Genomic DNA, 19121 nt, shown 5'->3' with positions numbered 1-19121 from the left:
TTCAAGTCCACACTCACTGCAGCAAAACAAACATACTTCACATCTCTCATATCCTCCCTGTCCCACAACCCCAAACAACTATTCAACACCTTCAATTCTCTCCTCCGTCCCCCAGTGCCTCCTCCCTCTCCTCTTATTTCAGCCGAAGACTTTGCCTCATTCTTCAAGCAGAAGATTGACACCATCAGACAAAGCTTTTGCCTAAAGCCCCCACAGCCCCTCCCCACACCTACTCAACCCTCCTCCTCCAAAACTACATTCTCCACCATTTCTGAAGATCAACTTTCCTCCTTACTCTCCAAATCACACCTCACCACCTGTAAACTTGACCCAATCCCGTCCCACCTCATCCCAAACCTTACCACTATCTTCATCCCAGCCCTAGCCCACCTCTTCAACCTGTCACTAACAACTGGTGTCTTCCCCTCATGTTTCAAACATGCCTCAATCACACCCATCCTCAAAAAGCCCTCCCTTGACCCATCCTCTGTGTCTAGCTATCGCCCCATATCACTTCTCCCCTATGCCTCAAAACTACTGGAACAACATGTCCATTCTGAACTGTCCTCCCACCTCTCCTCCTGCTCCCTCTTTGACCGCCTACAATCTGGTTTCCGACCGCACCATTCTACTGAAACTGCACTGACTAAAGTCACAAACGACCTACTAACCGCCAAATCTAAGCGACACTACTCTGTCCTCCTCCTCCTAGACCTGTCATCTGCCTTTGACACAGTGGACCACTCCCTCTTACTACAGACTCTCTCATCTCTCGGCATCACAGACTTGGCCCTATCCTGGATCTCCTCATACCTAACAGACCGGACATTCAGTGTCTCCCACTCACACACCACCTCTTCATCTCGCCCCCTATCTGTCGGTGTCCCCCAAGGTTCAGTTCTAGGACCCCTGCTCTTCTCCATCTACACCTTAGGCCTGGGACAGCTCATAGAGTCTCATGGCTTTCATTATCACCTCTATGCTGATGACACACAGATCTACCTCTCTGGACCCGATATCACCTCCGTATTAACCAAAATCCCACAATGTCTGTCTGCTATTTCATCCTTCTTCTCTGCTAGATTTCTAAAACTTAACATGGACAAAACAGAATTCATCATCTTTCCGCCAGCTCATTCAACCCTCCCAACTGACCTATCCATCATAGTCAATGGCTGCCCACTCTCCCCAGTCCCTCAAGCTCGCTGCCTCGGGGTAACCCTGGACTCGGAACTCTCCTTCAAACCACATATCCAAGCCCTTTCCACTTCCTGCCGACTCCAACTTAAAAATATCTCCCGGATCCGCACATTCCTAAACCATGAATCTGCAAAAACACTAGTGCACGCCCTCATCATCTCCCGCCTTGACTACTGCAACCTCCTGCTCTGTGGCCTCCCCTCTAACACTCTCGCACCCCTCCAATCTATCATAAACTCTGCTGCTCGACTACTCAACCTGTCCCCCCGCTATTCCCCGGCCTCTCCTCTCTGTCAATCTCTTCACTGGCTCCCCATTGCTCAGAGACTCCAGTTCAAAACCCTAACCATGACATACAAAGCCATTCACAACCTGTCTCCTCCATATATCTCCGACCTAGTCTCCCGTTACATACCTGCACGCAACCTCCGATCCTCACAAGATCTCCTGCTCTACTCCCCTCTTATCTCCTCCTCCCACAACCGTATACAAGATTTCTCCCGTGCTTCCGCCCTACTCTGGAACTCTCTACCCCAACGTATCAGACTCTCGCCTACCGTGGAAACCTTCAAAAGGAACCTGAAGACCCACCTCTTCCGACAAGCCTACAACCTGCAGTAACCACCGCTCCACCATACCGCTGCACGACCAGCTCTACCCTTACCTACTGTATCCTCACCCATCCCTCGTAGATTGTGAGCCCTCGCGGGCAGGGTCCTCGCTCCGCCTGTACCAGTCGCTGTCACATTGTGTTCAAGATTATTGAAATTGTTCTTGTATTATACCCCCTTTTTCACATGTAAAGCGCCATGGAATAAATGGCGCTATAATAATAAATAATAATAATAATAATAATAATAATAGATAGATAATAGATGATAGATAGATAGATAATAGATAGATAATAGATAGATAATAGATAGATGATAGATAGATGGATAGATAATAGATGATAGATAATAGATAGATAGATAATAGATGATAGATAATAGATAGATAGATAATAGATAGATATGGTACAGAGATAGATACATGATAGCACATGTGTATTTACTTTACATGATACATTTTTGTCCTTTGTCACCATTTCTTTTTCATTAGTTTTCAGCTTTATCAGCATCGGGACTCTTCATCGTTGTCATGTAATTTAAGCACAAGAAATATCTGCACAGATTCTGTTTTCTCACTGTTTATCTGCGCTCATTGAAGCGAAAACAACATCCTCATCACATCCGTGTCCTGGGCTCCGTACATCCACATCGAGTTGTATGTTATATATTTTCTTATGTGTTTATTGTATTTGCTTTTGTATATGAAAATAGCAGAAGAAGGAGAATCTCTAGCGGAGAGCAGAAGAGAAAGAGCCTCCATTAGAGAACAGAAGAGAATTAACCTACAGAAGAAATCAAACCTGAAAAGAAATGAAGATTGAATTTTCACAAGAGATAAAAGCTCCAAAAGATAAAGAACCTTAAGAGTAGAGGAAAAAGAACCTTCATGAAATAGAGATCCTCCAGGTTAAAAAGAAACAGCAGAGAATAGAAGATGGATAACCTCCAAAAGAGAGCATAAGAGAGAAACCTCCCAAAAAGCAGAAAATATATCTCTCAGAAGAGAGAAGACATTCACAAACAAGCACAAAAGGACTTCCAAAAATAAATGTCCAGAAGAGAACAGAAGAAAGAGAATCTGCAGAAGTGTCACGCAAGGTGTGTGAAAGACTATGTACAATACAAAGGGAAGGGGGAAAGGGAGCCCAGACTCTAGAGAAAGGGGGGAGCGGAGACCTTCTAAGCTGATCTGACATCCCCCTGTCTCCACTAACGTCCCTATATTGGTTCCTCACCAATAGCTGCATGCGAGCATAATCCCTGTATTTCCCTAGCGCTTGGCCCTGGATAGGAAAAAGGGGATGAACACTAGTCGATCCCAACTAATGACTAAAGACAACAACGGAGACAAACACAGGGGAAAGTAGCTTAGCTTTAGCCAACTTCAGAGAGTTTATTCCAAGCTTCCTCATAGCACCACAGAAGAAGATAGCAGTCTGAGAGCTCCAAGCATTCACAAGGAAACATGTGAGTATCACCGGCACCTTCCTGCTGCAAAGTGAAACTATTTAAACACCGAGGCCAGGGTGTCAATTAGCAGGAAGGAGGTAGCGGCTGGGTCCTAGAGCAAAACAGCTAAGAAGGTGTCTGTAATGCCAAACGAAGAGATCTTCTGCAACTAACTGCATCTGACACATCCGTGACAAGAAGAAAGAGATTTTCCAAAATAGAGCTTCAGAAAATGAACTTCCAGAACAGAGGAAATCTCCATGGAAGAAAAGAAAAAGAACCTTCTGAAAACAGAAGCATTAGGAACTTTGAAAAAGTAAAATTTCCAGAGAATGAGAGACAACCTCCATAAAAGTATAGAGGAGAGAGATTCTACAGAAGAGAGCAAACTCCCAGAAGAAGAGAAAAAAAGTTAATCTCCAGGAGACAGGCTGAAGTGGGAATACCTCCAGGAGATAGCAAACGTGGAAGAACCTCCAGAATAGATCAGAAGACACAAGAGGAAACCAACAAAAGAAAAGAGGGGAAACCACCAGAAGAAGCCACAAGAACTAAAACAACTTAATGAGAGAACTTAATGAAGAGAGGTGGTAAGGGAGAAACATCAGAAAAAGTAAAGAAGAAGTGTGGCGCCCTGCTCTGCAATAGTGCCACAGATCCTAGAGGGGTACATTAAAGGATTTCTCCACAAGAGGCCCTCAGAGCATACACACACCTCCACCCGACCTCAGACCACCAGAGGGAGCCCGGATAGGGATATATAAAGGAGGGTGGAGGCAGGAAGTGAACAGAGTTCCTGCAGAGTGAGACATGGAAACAGGAGGCCCTACACCTGCTCACTGGGGAGAGTCCTGCAGTGCACCCCTCACCCTACAGTGCTCCGGACAGTTCCTGCATTTCCACCAGTAAAAGGTACAGAAGCAAACCGTGTGTGTGTGTCCCCTGTTCTTCCTTGGACCCAGCTGGGTCACCGCCATATCGTGCACCTCGTCAAACATTATTGCCCTGAGGCCTAGCTCCACCTGTGGGGAGCTACACCATCAAAGCTGCCGTAACACCTGCCTCAGTGGACTGCAGCAGCGCTGGTGACCATCACCAGAAAACCACAGGTGGCGTAGTCAAACATTTACCACTTAACCAAGCCCATATTTTTAGGTTACAGGCCTGGGCACGGAACGGGTCACGGCCACGAACACTTCTCCCACGATATCCACAAGGCCCGGCTCCAAGTATTCCCCCATCTCTCAGGGAGGGCGTCACAGAACTTGGCGTAGTCAGCAGGATCTCGTGCCCGCGGCAACGGAAGAAGTTGTGCCCGTTGCTACCGGGTACTGTGTGCCTTACTAACGAACTGTATATTGTACTGTGGCGAAAATTGCCGCCATTATTACGTCACCGCGCGGGAAGAAGGGCGTAACCGCGGGAAAACTAGGAGGCGTACCTGTGAAAGCCCGCGAAGTCTTGAACACGCCCTACGCACTGACGCAGCGTCAGGTCCTGGCCGGAAGCCCTAACGCACGCTCTGACGTCAGACGCAAAGCGACGCAAGATCCTATCCAAAGACCGTCACCTGCGGAGCTGCGGCCTACCGGAGTGAAAGAAAAGAAAGGTAGGCCACGGTTCGCTAGGGGGGCGCCAGGATGTCGGAGGCGCAGTCCAACGCCACGGCCCAGGCCGACAGCCTTGATGATGCACCCGCGGCTGCCGCCACACAGGCCGCACAGGCTGAAGCAGCCGCTCCATCACTGGGGCCTGTAGCTCCCATCGTACCATTGACTTTGCCGTACATGCTGGGAGCAAAGTGGCTCCCCCAGTACAGCGGCAAGCCAGACACGATGTCTGGATTCAAACGCAAGATATGCAGCATTCTGGACATGTATTCTATGACAGGCAAACAAAGAGCTGCAGTAGTTGTGGGACAGTTGACTGGTGCTGCGGAGAGAGAAGTAGAGACTTGGTCGGCCACAGACCAGGAGTCAGTGTCCGCAATTTTCAAAAAGTTACAGACTGCCTTTGAGGACCGCACTAAAGCAGACCTCCGGATGAGGTTCTACCAATGCTCTCAGAAACCAGAGGACAGCGTTCGGGACTATGCCTGCCGTTTACAAGGGGCCCTGCGAGCTCTAAAACAGGTTAGTCCAATTAGCATAACCAATGAGAGTAAAATGCTAAAAGAACAATTTGTCCGGGGGCTGAGGTCCCAAGCGGAGAGCAGGACTGTGCGTTGGTGGTCCTTGGATCATCCAGATGCTACCTTTGACACCCTTAAGGATATGGCTATAAAGGGACTGCAACCCCTGGAGACGGCAGATACTGCAATCCAACATTACCAGGGTGGGGCCACTCCAACGCCAGCAGCACCCACCTTTTCCACGCTGGCTGCGGAAGCCAAAGTGCAGGCAGCGCCTCCTACTGAGCTGGACTGTCTGCACTCAGAAGTGCTCCAGCTGACCAAAAACCTGGCCACTGTAATGTGTGCCCTGCAACTACGGATGGAGCCAGAGACGGAGGGAAAGATCCTGCTAGCCGACTACCCTGAGGATGTCCCCTGGATGAACCGGAGGAGGACATCGCCACCCCGGAGGAGGACAACGCTGCCCCCAGGAAGGACCAACAACCAGCGCCATCCTCACCAAGAGTTGGTCTGCCACCGGTGCCAGAAGGCAGGTCACACAGTGCACCAGTGTCCTTTAAACAAGCAAACCTTGGGTCCGAGGGCCAACACCCAGGAATACACTCAGCAGGCCCCATAGACTGGCACCGCAGGTTCGTGGGAGGAAGACCTTTCCTATCCATCATACTGGACGGCATTGCGATACCTGCCCTGCTGGACACCGGATCCCAGGTAACAATCGTACCTGATATCCTCTATAGCAAATACTGGTCCATGGACAGTCTCCAACCCCCAAACCCAGACTTTTCAGTATATGCCTCTAACGGCCTCCCTCTTGACCTACTTGAGGTTAAGAATGTAGCAGTAAAAGTGGGGAGAGTGGAGTTAAAGGACCAGGGACTCATTGTAGTGAAGACTGTCAATGAAGAAAATGGACTGAATGTGGTACTAGGCACTAACATTGTTGGTAACTGTTTGGAGGAGGTTGTGTTTTTACTCCAACAGCTCGCTGACGTTGCCAGACCAGGGCAGAAGAGAGCGATCCAGAAGGAGATCCGAGCCCTGATGTACCAGCAGCAAGTGAAGCTGACCGGTGGTGAGATTGGTAGCATGCGGGTAACAGACCCGATACCCATTGTGATTCCCCCAATGAGTGAAATGCTTATTTGGTGTAAAGCAGCAATAGGTCTTAGAGGACAGAGCTACCAGGCGGTAGAAGAGCCCCTTAGCTCAGAACACAGACCTACACTCTTAACTGCCAGAGGGGTAGTGGATGTACGCAATGGGAGGGTGCCCGTCCGTCTTCTCAACTATGGGGAAGGCGAAGTGAGATTGCCACGCTATGCCACTGTTGCTAAATTATACACAATAAATAACAACTCCATACACACAGCGGAGTCATTAGCCTCACCAGACCAAGTGGAGGATAATGACCCGGCAACCCAGGTAGAGGACTGGTGTCAACAGATCCACGTTGGGACAGACACCACTCCTGCTCACCACAAACAGGGGGTACACCGGGTGGTTCAGGAATACGCGCAGGTATTCAGCAAACACCCACTTGACTTTGGATTAAGAGGGTACAACATCACATCCCCACAGGCAACCATCCCCCCATCAAGGAACGGTACAGGCCTATACCTCCAGCACACTACCAGAAAGCCAAGGAGATGTTGCATGACATGAAGAAGGCAGGGGTAGTAAGGGATAGTTGTAGTCCCTGGGCAGCTCCCCTAGTGCTAGTCAGGAAAAAGGATGGAAGCATGAGAATGTGTGTAGATTACAGACAAGTAAATCGCATTACACATAAAGATGCATACCCTTTACCATGTATTGAGGAATCCCTGGCTGCCTTAAAGTCTGCAAATTACTTTTCCACCCTTGACCTCACTAGTGGGTACTGGCAAGTAGCTGTGGCTGAGGAGGATCGGGAGAAGACGGCCTTCACCACCCCGATGGGACTCTGCGAGTTCAACAGTATGCCGTTTGGACTCTGCAATGCCCCTGGAATGTTCCAGAGAGTGATGGAGTGCTGCCTGGGACACCGCAACTTCGAGACTGTGTTACTATACCTGGATAACGTGATAGTATACTCCAAGACGTATGAGGACCACTTGAAGCACCTGACGGAGGTATTTGAGTCACTGTCCCAGTATGGGATGAAGTTGAAGCCCTCCAAGTGCCACCTGCTCAAGAGAAAGGTACAGTACCTGGGGCACATTGTCAGTCCGGAAGGGGTAGCACAAGACCCGGAGAAGGTCACTGCCATCCAGAAATGGCCGGAGCCAAAGAACCTCAAGGAGGTGCGTCAGTTCCTGGGACTGATAGGATACTACCAGAGGTTTGTAAAAGATTACACTAAGAAAGCAGCGCCTCTGCAAGACCTCCTGGTAGGACAGTCCCCAAGGGCAGAAATCCCCCGTTCCACTGGGGTAAAGAACAGGCTGAATCATTTCAAGAGATGAAGGAGATCCTGACAGGTGATGAGATCCTAGCCTACCCTGACTACAGCCAACCGTTCCTGCTGTATACTGATGCCCGCAATGAAGGATTGGGAGCTGCCCTAAGTCAGAAGCAGAATGGCCAGGAGAAAGTCATCGCGTATGCAAGCAGGAAGCTCCGCCCGACTGAGAGGAACCCAGAGAACTATAGCAGCTTTAAGTTAGAGTTCCTGGCCTTGGTCTGGGCCATCACAGAAAGGTTCAAGCACTACTTAGCCTCCAGCAAGTTCACTGCCTACACTGACAATAACCCCTTAACTCATCTTGAAACAGCCAAGCTGGGAGCCATGGAACAACGATGGATGGCTCGGCTGTCAAACTACCAATTCACAATAAAGTACCGGGCAGGCCGCAAGAACGCCAACGCCGATGCCTTGTCCAGGATGCCTCACCAGTCAGACACAGAAGAAGAAGTGAATGACCTGGAAGAGATTGAGCTACCTGCCTTTCACCGGAATGGGATGATCCACGAGCAACGAGGCTCCAGGAGGCAGCGTGGTAAGACGTTAAACCCTTTGCCTCACCACAGCTGGAAGGAGACCCAGGACAGTGACCCGGTTGTCAGCCAAATCAAGGAGCTGATAACCCAAGAAGGTTCCTCCCTGGAGAAGGATGCATCTCCCCAAGCAAAGCAGCTGTGGAACGAGAGAAGCCGGCTGTTTATCTACCGTGAGAAGCCGTGTCGGAGGTACATCAATCCCAAGACCCACGAGATGGTATGGCAGATAGTGGTCCCCAAGACAGATATCCAAATGGTGTTGGAGGCCAACCATGATCAGGCGGGGCACTTTGGCTGGAAAAAGCTTGAAACCCAACTGAAGTGTCGCTTCTACTGGGTGGGGATGAGCAGCTCCATTGAGAGGTGGTGCAGAGACTGTGGGCCCTGTAGCCTCAGAAGAAAAGACTACAGCAGCCAGAAGGAACCCCTGCAACCCATCAAGATGACTCGTCCCCTGGAGATCGTGGCCCTGGACCATGTCAAGTTGTCACCCAGCCGGTCAGGATATACCTATGCCCTGATCATGGTGGATCACTACTCCAGGTTCCTGGTGGTCGCCCCTGTCTCTGCTGTCAGGTCTTTGACAGCAGCGAAGACGTTCCAAGCGTACTTCTGCAGACCCCATGGATTCCCTGAGCAGGTACTGACTGACCAAGGCCCGGCCTTCGAGGCTGAATTGTTCAAAGAGTTCTGCCATCTGTACAGGTGTAAAAAGATAAGATCTACACCGTACCACCCACAAACCAATGGTCTCTGTGAAAAGATGAACAACATTGTCATCGACCTGCTGAAGACCTTACCACTTGAGGAGAGAAACCGGTGGCAAGACCTACTGCCTGACCTGGTAGATCTGTACAATCACATACCAGTAAGTTCCACCAATTGCACTCCGGCATATCTCATGCGAGCGAGACCAGGAAAGTTGCCCATGGACCTGGAGCTTGGTGTTGTAGAACCAGAGGCAGATGTGACCACTGAAGACTGGGACACGACCAGACAGGAGCAGTACAGAAGAGTACAAGCCTGTGTCGAAAACAGTCTCACTCGGGTGAGGGATAAACAAGAAGCACAATACAACAGAAGTGCACCAGCAGAACCCTTCACACCTGGTGAAGTAGTGCTAAAAAGAAAGAGGAGAAACCACAAACTTGATGACCAGTGGGAGAGAGAACTCCACACTGTGTTAAATTCAAGGTTTGATAACAGGAAGACGTGTTTGATCAGCAAAGATGGAGGAAGAACAACTGCAACGGTATCTAGGGACCACCTGAAGTTGTGTCCAGATCTGCTAAAGCCCCAAGAAGAAGTGCCTTTCATCACCCCGGAGGAACCTGAAGAAGCAGTAATCCATACTGATTTAGGAGACTTCCCGGCAGATTTGCCTCAAATCGGAGGAGACCCTCCACAGCAAGTTGAACCTGTACTGCTGCAGAAGAGCCTAGTGCCGCAGAAGAGCCTAGTGCCGCAGAAGAGCCTGCTCAAGAAGAATCCCCGGAAGAAGGATCCCCGGCAGAAACAGAGCAAGAAGGCCCAGCCAATGGTACACTTGCCAGTCCCATAGAGAGGTTAAGGCAATTTTACAACTTACCCACACGTAGAGCAGACAGGGTAACTGATAATACAGACACTGATACCTCACAGACCACCGCACTACACAGATCAACACGTAGCACGAGAGGTCAACCCCCTGTCAGGTATAGTGAATAGTTAAAACCCTGACAGATGTAAATAGTTGCCCCTGGGGTATTGTATATTACTGTATTATCTTGTATATTGCCATTTGTTTATTGATTTTTGTGCTTACTAACTTATATTTTGCCCCCTAATGGACAATTCAAGTCATATGGACACTTTGCTTATTTGCTTCCTACTACCCTTTGGGTATCTAAGAACTCTGTGGCTGAGGACTATGTGCAGCCCAAAGACTTTATTGTACATATTTGCACTCCCTGGAGTGCCCCTTTGAGCAACCTCTCCGAAAGAGACTTGGACTTTCTGGTTGCTCATTACTTACTACTTATTGCAATATATATAATTGTTTATTTATGTTTTATGCAACGTTTAAGAAATGTGCCTCCCATAAAGGGAAGAACTGTTTATGTTATTACTGTTACTGTTATAAAATGTACTTCAGCCCAGGAGTGCTGAGCTTTGCTAGGGGGGAATGTGGCGCCCTGCTCTGCAATAGTGCCACAGATCCTAGAGGGGTGCATTAAAGGATTTCTCCACAAGAGGCCCTCAGAGTATACACACACCTCCACCCGACCTCAGACCACCAGAGGGAGCCTGGATAGGGATATATGAAGGAGGGTGGAGGCAGGAAGTGAACAGAGTTCCTGCACACGGAAACTGGAGGCCCTACACCTGCTCACTGGGGAGAGTCCTGCAGTGCACCCCTCACCCTACAGTGCTCCAGACGGTACCTGCATTTCCACCAGTAAAAGGTATAGAAGCAAACCGTGTGTGTGTGTCCCCTCTTCTTCCTTGGACCCGGCTGGGTCACCGCCATATCGTGCACCTCGCCAAACATCACTGCCCTGAGGCCTAGCTCCACCTGTGGGGAGCTACACCATCAAAGCTGCCGTAACACCGGCCTCAGTGGACTGCAGCAGCGCTGGTGACCATCACCAGAAAACCACAGGTGGCGTAGTCAAACATTTACCACTTAACCAAGCCCATATTTTTAGGTGACAGCCCTGGGCATGGAATGGGTCACGGCCACGAACACTTCCCCCATGACATCCACAAGGCCCGGCTCCGAGTATTCCCCCATCGCTCAGGGAGGGCGTCAGAGAAACACAAGAAATAAAACCATCAGCAGATAGGACCTTCTGGGAGGAAGAGCTTTCAGAAGAAAGCAGAACATGGAGAACTTCTAGAAAAGAGCAAAAGAGGGAGAGCTTTAAGAAGAGAGCAGAAGAGCGAGAGTTTTCAGAAGAGAGCAGAAGAAGGAGAGCTTACAGAAGAGGGAGACCTTTCAGAAGAGAGCAGAAGAGGGAGAACTTTCAGAAAAGGGAGAGCTTTCACAAGAAAGCAGAAGAGGGAGAGTTTTCAGAAGACAGCAGAAGATGGAGAGTTTTCAGAAGAGAGCAAAATGTGGAGAGCTTCCAGAAGAGAGCGAAAGAGGGAGAGCTTTCAGAAGAAAGCAGAAGAGGGAGAGATTTCAGAAGAGAGCAGAAGAGGGAGAGCTTTCTGAAGAGAGCAGAAGGTGGAGAGCTTCCAGAACACAATAGAAGAGGGAGAGCTTTAAGAACAGAGCAAAAAATGGAGAGCATCCAGAAGAGAGCAAAAGAGGGAGAGCTTTCAGAAGAAAGCAGGATACGGAGAGATTTCAGAAGAGAGCAGAAGATTGAGAGCTTTCAGAAGAGCAGAAGAGAGAGAGAGCTTCCAGAACAGAAGGTGGAGATCTTCCAAAACAGAGTAAAAGAGGGAGGTGTTATGCACATGCCTGGGCTGACTGGCGTGTGCGTGATTTAGTGATTCCACTGTGCCATGAACCGGAGAGTACCTGGAGGGGCGTAACTAAGTATCAACCCGATCTGACCAAGGTCGCACGACGGCTAACGACGCCGTGCACCAGGGAGGAACCGAGCAGAGGGACCAAGTGCTACTCCAGGCCAGACCCCGGACACGGCTGTTGACCCACACCGGGGAATACAGGAACAGGCAGGTTAGGCCGGAACACTGACAGGTTGGTATTGGCAGGCACGGCTGGCATGCAGACAGGTGGGCGCTGGCAGGCACGGCTGGAGTGCAGACAGGAGGATACTGGCAGGCACGGCGGGTATGCAGACAGGAGGGTACTGACAAGTACGGCTGGCATGCAGACGGGGAGGTACTAGCAGGTTGGAGCACAGGCTGGATAGGGTCCAGTACAGACTGGGATTCAGGAACAGAACCGCAGATGCGGTAGACAAGCAGAGCAGAGAGGAACCGCCGGAGTGGTGGGCAAGGCAGAGCAGAGAGGTACCGCCGGAGCGGTGAGCAAGCAGAGCAGGGAGAAACCGCCGGAGCGGTGAGCAAGGCAGAGCAGGCAGGAACCGCCGGAGCGGTGAGCAAGGCAGAGCAGGCAGGAACCGCCGGAGCAGTGAGCAAGGCAGAGCAGGCAGGAACCGCCGGAGCGGTGAGCAAGGCAGAGCAGGCAGGAACCGCCGGAGCGGTGAGCAAGGCAGAGCAGGCAGGAACCGCCGGAGCGGTGAGCAAGGCAGAGCGAGCAGAAACCACCGGAGCGGTGAGCAAGGCAGTGCGGGCAAGAACCACTGGAGTGGTGAGTAAGGCAGAGCAGAGATAAACCGCCGGAGCGGTGAACAAAGGCAGAGCAGAGGGGACAGGGCTCTGTTCACACGGAACAGGCTGGAAGGGAAAGGCAGAACCAGATACACACAAGATACCTGCAATGAAGTAGCTAGTGGACTCTAAACTCACAAACGAAAGTACAGCGACAACGAGTAGGAGTTAGGTGCAGGTTCAGATTCTGCAGAAAAAGGGAAGGTACGGACATAGAGAAAAACAGGTAACAGACTAGGAGAGTGTTCAGACAGGAACTGAGTGTTCAGACAGGAACTAACACTGCAGCGAGATACAGGAGAGGGTCTGGGTATGCCGCCCCCAGAAGGCGGGACGAACAGGCTAGGAGCGTGTTCAGACTGTCCTGGAAATACAGCCTCCAGGAAGGCGGACAGACAGGCAAGAAAACACAGATAACAGATCTAGGTATGCGGCCCCTAGAAGGCGGGATGAACAGGCTAGGAGCGTGTTCAGACAGGCCTGGGAATACAGCCTCCAGGAAGGCGGACAGGCAGGAGAAACAGAACAGGACCTGGCACATTCAGAGTCAGGGAGCACACTGAATGATAGAGTTGCTCAGGCACCAGCTTCCAGGTGGAGCTGGTTTAAATATCCAGTGACAAACAGCAATAGGCTGAGGACGCATTAGGGGTGTGCCCACAGCAGCTACAAGAAACAGGAAGTAACCGGGCCGCTGCCCTAAGCAGTCAGAACAGAGACAAGCAGACAGCATGAATAGAAGCCAGGCTAGCAGACTGGACTGAAGATCAAGTTTGCGATCTTGCATAGTGGGAAATGGTGCACTATGCAAGCCCGCCACCAGGTATGTTACAGGAGGCTTCCAGAACAGAGCAGAAGAGGGAGAGCTTCCAGAACAGAGCAGAAGAGGGAGAGCTTGCAGAACAGAACAGAAGAGGGAGGGCTTCCAGAACAAAGCAGAATAGGGAGAGCTTTCAGAAGAAAGCAGAAGAGGGAGAGCTTTCAGAAGAGAGCAGAAGGTGGAGAGCTTCCAGTAGAGAGCGAAAGAGGGAGAGCTTTCAGAAGTGAGCAGAAGAGATACAGTTTTCAGAAGAGAGCAGAACGTGGAAAGCTTCCAGAATAGAGCAAAAGAGGGAGAGCTTTCAGAAGAGAGCAGAAGAGGGAGAGCTTGCAGAAGACAGAGAGATTTCAGAAGAAAGGAGATGGAGAGCTTTCAGAAGAGCAGAAGAGGGAGAGCTTTCAGAACAGCGCAGAAGGTAGAGAGCTTCCAGAACAGAGTAGAAGAGGGAGAGCTTTCAGAAGAGAGCAGAAGAGGGAGAGCTATCAGAGGAGAGCAGAAGAGGGAGATCTTTCATAAGACAGCAGAAGAGGGAGAGCTTTCAGAATTGAGCAGAAGATGGAGAGCTTCCAGAACAGAGTAGAAGAGGGAGAGCTTTCAGAAGAGAGCAGAAAATGGACAGCTTTCAGAAGAGAGTAGAAGAGGGAGAGTTTTCAGAAGAGAGCAGAACGTGGAGAGCTTTCAGAAGAGACCAGAAGAGGGAGAGCTTGGAGACGACAGAGAGATTTCAGAAGAGAGGAGAAGATGGAGAGCTTTCAGAAGAGCAGAAGAGGGAGAGCTTTCAGACCAGCACAGAAGGTAGAGAGCTTCCAGAACCGAGTAGAAGAGGGAGAGCTTTCAGAAGAGAGCAGAAGAGGGAGAGCTTTCAGAGGAGAGCAGAAAAGGGAGATCTTTCATAAGACAGCAGTAGAGGGAGAGCTTTCAGAATAGAGCAGAAGGTGGAGAGCTTTCAGAACAGAGTAAAAGAGGGAGACCTTTAAGAAGACAGCAGAAGAGGGAGCGTTTTCAGAATAGAGCAGAACATGGAGAGCTTCCAGAAGAGAGCAAAAGAGGGAGAGCTTTCAGAAGAGAGCAGAAGAGGAAGAGCTTCCAGAAGAGAGCAGAAGATGGAGAGCTTTCACAAGAGCAGAAGATGGAGAGCTTTCAGAACAGTGCAGAAGGTAGAGAGCTTCCAGAACAGAGTAGAAGATGGAGAGCTTTCAGAACAGAGCAGAAGAGGGATAGCCTTCAGAAGAGAGCAGAAGAGGGAGAGTTTTCAGAAGAGAGCAGAATGTGGAGAGCTTCCAGAAGAAAGCAGAAGAGGGAGAGCTTTCAGAAGAAAGCAGAAGAGGGAGAGCTTTAAGAAGAGAGAAGAAGATGGAGCGCTTTTAGAAGAGCAGAAGAGGAAGAGCTTTCAGAAGAGAGCAAAAGGTGGAGAGCTTCCAGAACAGAGTAGAAGAGGGAGGCTTTCAGAAGAAAGCAGAAGAGGGAGAGCTTTCAGAAGAGAGCAGAAAGTGGAGAGCTTCCAGAACAGAGTAGAAGAGGGAGGCTTCCTGAAGAGAGCAGAAGAATGAAAGCTTTCAGAAGAGAGAAGAGGGAGAGCTTTCAGAAGAGAGCAGAAGGTGGCGAGCTTCCAGAACATAGTAGAAGAGACTGGCTTCCAGAAGAGAGCAGAAGAGGGAAAGCTTTCAAAAGAGAGAAGAGGGAGGCTTCCAGAAGAGAGCAGAAGAGGGAGAGCCTTTAGAAGGGAGCAGAAGGTGGAGAGCCTCCGAAACAGAGTAGAAGAGGGAGAGCTTTCAGAACAGAGCAGAAGAGGGATAGCTTGCAGAAGAGAGCAGAAGAGGGACAGTTTTCAGAAGAGAGCAGAACGTGGAGAGCTTCCAGAACAGAGCAAAAGAGAGAGAGCTTTCAAAAGAGAGCAGAACAAGGAGGGCTTCCAGAAAACTGCAGGCCATTAGAAGAGAACAGTATATCAAGAACCATAATCTTAGAACCTGAGGGTTAAATAGTTTTCAGACACATTTTTAAGGATCCTAATTTAGCAGGTGATCCTCTGAGGTTTACAGTATGTCTAATGAATGACATCATGTAATGTACACTTTTGAAGATAGACTATAGGAAAGAACTTTGCCAGTGACATTGTATCTTTCCATTAGATATACTGCACTTTTCCTCATTGGATCCAATTTTGGTTATTTTCTCCATCTTAAAAGTTCTCGATGAATAATTATCCTCCTGACACAATGATCGATGATATTTGATCTGTTGGAAAGTCAACTCTCACTGACATCCTTGACCATGTGTTGTATCCAATACTGAATAGGGCTAAAATGTGATATCATAAACATCGTAGAAAAAAAATTCTCGGACACAAATTTGCCCACAAACTTAATCTGTTTCTTGAAGGCACTCCACCATCTCTCTGTTACTTTGCTCCTTCTTCTGCATCTAATGTGAAGGATCATAGTTGCCGGTTTGGAATATAATAAGATACATTAATTAAAAAGAGATTAAATAATGCGCCATTCATTACATGGCACGCGTTGTAGCTCTAATTCCTTGCAGTTCACTTGGTAGCATAATTAAGGACCTGGTAGACACAATTTGAGGAGGTCTTGGCAAAGAAGTCTTCGTCGCATTTCAATGTTATACTCTGTAGCGGTGGACACAGTAGGTTAATCCTTTTAGAAAAGTTGCTTATAACCTAAAATATGACGCTCCACTACCCAAATCTCATTTTCCTGTCGGTGTATGAGTTCCATCGTGTCAGGAGGAAGATGTGATTTTTTTTTTTGTTGAGTACTGAGGTTTGCTTAATGGTGTTTGTTTTATGATAAAACTCATTGCAGCAGCTCAGTGAGAAGGTACAAGGATTTTGAGAGTAGCAGGGGGCAGAAATAGAGGAAAAACAATAGAAATGCGTATGTCAACAAATCAGATGCTTGTTAGGAAACTCACCAGTGCGATGGAAACTTCTATGCTGCAACTAAGTGAGGAAAGAGGGCATGTATCATCAGAAAATGAACTATTGTTTTAAATCAGGTTTTTGTTGTTAAAAGTGTGTTTTCAACATTTTTAGCAATTTAGCAAATCCAGATTCACCAATTGAGCATAAAACTTCAAAAATAGATTTCTCAAAAATACCCAAACAGAATTCTACTAGTAAGATATGAGAGTAATAGGCATTTGAGGGTTTTTACACTCATACCTTAGTTAGGGGTCAAATATCCTGCTGACAGGTCCTCTTTAACGATCAAAATACTTTTGTACTTATGGTGGTTTAATGGACCCCTTACATTTAAGGACAGATGAGCATCCGACCTGTGCTGCACAATCTTCCATACAGTTAATATCTTGCATATCTGTGGCCTCCTGTAAGGCAACTGGCATTGCAGGAGCTCTCCCCTCTGCTCAGTCTGCAAAACGAGACCAGTGCTAAAATCCATCCCAGAAAGGATACCCACCCAAGATTATCTTCATGATCGGACATCTCTAGGTTTATAATGAGGACCTAGGCCACCTGCTGAAGGCCTGTGTCAGTTACAGAGAATGCTGGGGTCTGTGTCTGTTGCAAAGGGCTTGTGCCAATTGCAGAGGGCTTGTGTCAGTTGCAGAGGGCTTGTGTCAGTTACAGAAGACTTGTGTGGGTTGCAAAGGGCCTATGCCTGTTGTAGAGGGTTTGTGCCTGTTGCAGAGGGTCTGTGCCTGTTGCAGAAGGTCTGTGCCTGTTGTAGAAGGTCTGTGCCAGTTTCAGAGGGCCTGTGTCAGTTGAAGAAGGCCTGTGTCAGTTACAGAAGGTCTGTGTCAGTTGCAGAGGGCCTGTGCCACTTGCAGATGGCCTGTGTCTGTTGTAGGCGGTCTGTGCCAGTTGCAGAGGACCCATGTCAGTTACAGAGGGCCTGTGTTAATTGCAGAGGGCCTGTGTCAATTGCAGAGGGCCTGTGTCAGTTTCAGAGGTCCTCTGTCAGTTGCAGAGGGTCTGTGTCAATTGCAGAGGGCCTGTGTCAATTGCAGAGGGCCTGTGTCAATTGCAGAGGGCCTGTGTCAGTTGCAGAGGTCCTCTGTCAGTTGCAGAAGGTCTGTGTCAGTTGCAGAGGGCCTGTGTCAGTTACAGAGGATGCTGGGGCCTCTGTCGGTTGCAGAGTGGTTGTCAGTTACAGAGGACCTGTGTTAGTTGTAGAGGGCCTATTCCAGTTGCAGAGAGCTGGTGCAAATTGCAGAGGGCCTGTGCCAGTTGCAGAGGGCCTGTGCCAGTTTCAGAAGGTCTATGTCAGTTACAGAGGATGCTGGGGCCTCTGTCGGTTGCAGAGTGCTTGTATCAGTTACAGAGGACTTGTGTTAGTTTTAGAGGGCCTATACCAGTTGCAGGGAGCTGGTGCCAGTTGCAGAGGGCCTGTGCCAGTTTTAGAGGGTCTATGTCAGTTGCAGCGGGCCTGTGTCAATTACAGAGAATACTGGGGCCTGTGTCAATTGCAGGGGGTCTGTGTCAGTTGCAGAGGGTCTGTGTCAGTTGCAGAGGGTCTGTGTCAGTTGCAGAGGGTCTGTGTCAGTTGCAGAGGTCCTGTGTCAGTTGCAGAGGTCCTGTGTCAGTTGCAGAGCACTTATGTTAGTTGCAGAGAGCTTGTCAGTTGCAGAAAGCCTGTGTCAGTTATAGAGGGCCTGTGTCAATTGCAGAGGGACTGTGTCAGTTACAGAGGATGCTGGGGCCTCTGTCGGTTGCAGACTGCTTGTGTCAGTTAGTTACAGAAGACCTGTGTTCGTTGTAGAGGGCCTATACCAGTTGAAGAGGGCCTGTGCCAGTTGCAGAGGGCCTGTGCCAGTTGCAGAGAGTCTATGTCAGTTGCAGAGCGCCTGTGTCAGGTGCAGAGGGCCTGTGTCAGGTGCAGAGGGTCTGTGCCAGTTGCAGAGGGTCTATATCAGTTGCAGAGTGTCTGTGTTAATTACAGAGAATGCTGGGGTCTGTGTCAGTTGCAGAGGGTCTGTGTCAGTTGCAGAGGGTCTGTGTCAGGTGCAGAGGGCCTGTGTCAGGTGCAGAGGGCCTGTGTCAGGTGCAGAGGGCCTGTGTCAGTTGGAGAGGGCCTGTGTCAGGTGCTGAGTGCCTGTGTCAGGTGCAGAGGGCCTGTGTCAGGTGCAGTGGGCCTGTGTCAGGTGCAGTGGGCTTGTGTCTGTTACCGAAGGCCTGTGTCAATTTCAGAGGGCATGTGTCAGTTGCAGAGGGCCTGAGAAGTGAGCCATGTTACTGGGTATTGTCTAGTAAATAGTGAATAGATCTTGAACTGTGTGCTGCATCAGATTACAGGGTGGAGATTGCCTCTACGACTATCCCCGGCAAGAGAAGACTGACCGCTGGTAAGGCAGAGAAGAAAGAGACTGCCCTGACAGAGAGTGTCCTCCTGCAAGGAGATGAAAGCCAGGAAAGGAGGGTAAATGCATGCTGCCTGAAAAAGCCATGACAGTTAAAGTCCGGGTGAGCAGAGCCGAGAGACAGTGTCGTGCCAGTACTGGAAAATAACACAGAGAAGCAGGACATGGAAGCCATCCTGTACAATTGACCAATTGTTAGCGGTTCAGTGAACGATGAGCAGAACATGTGTAAATAATATCAAAAAGTCAAAACAAAATGGAGGTAGTGAGTAGAGATGAGCGTTGTTCTACTCGAACTGTT

This window comes from Phyllobates terribilis, unplaced genomic scaffold, assembly GCF_046119375.1.
Source record: "Phyllobates terribilis strain yellow unplaced genomic scaffold, ASM4611937v1 Scaffold_2__4_contigs__length_985480577, whole genome shotgun sequence".
NCBI classification, from domain to species: Eukaryota; Metazoa; Chordata; class Amphibia; order Anura; family Dendrobatidae; genus Phyllobates; species Phyllobates terribilis.
The sequence above is the reverse complement of the archived record's forward strand: the minus strand, read 5'-3'. Positions refer to the sequence as shown.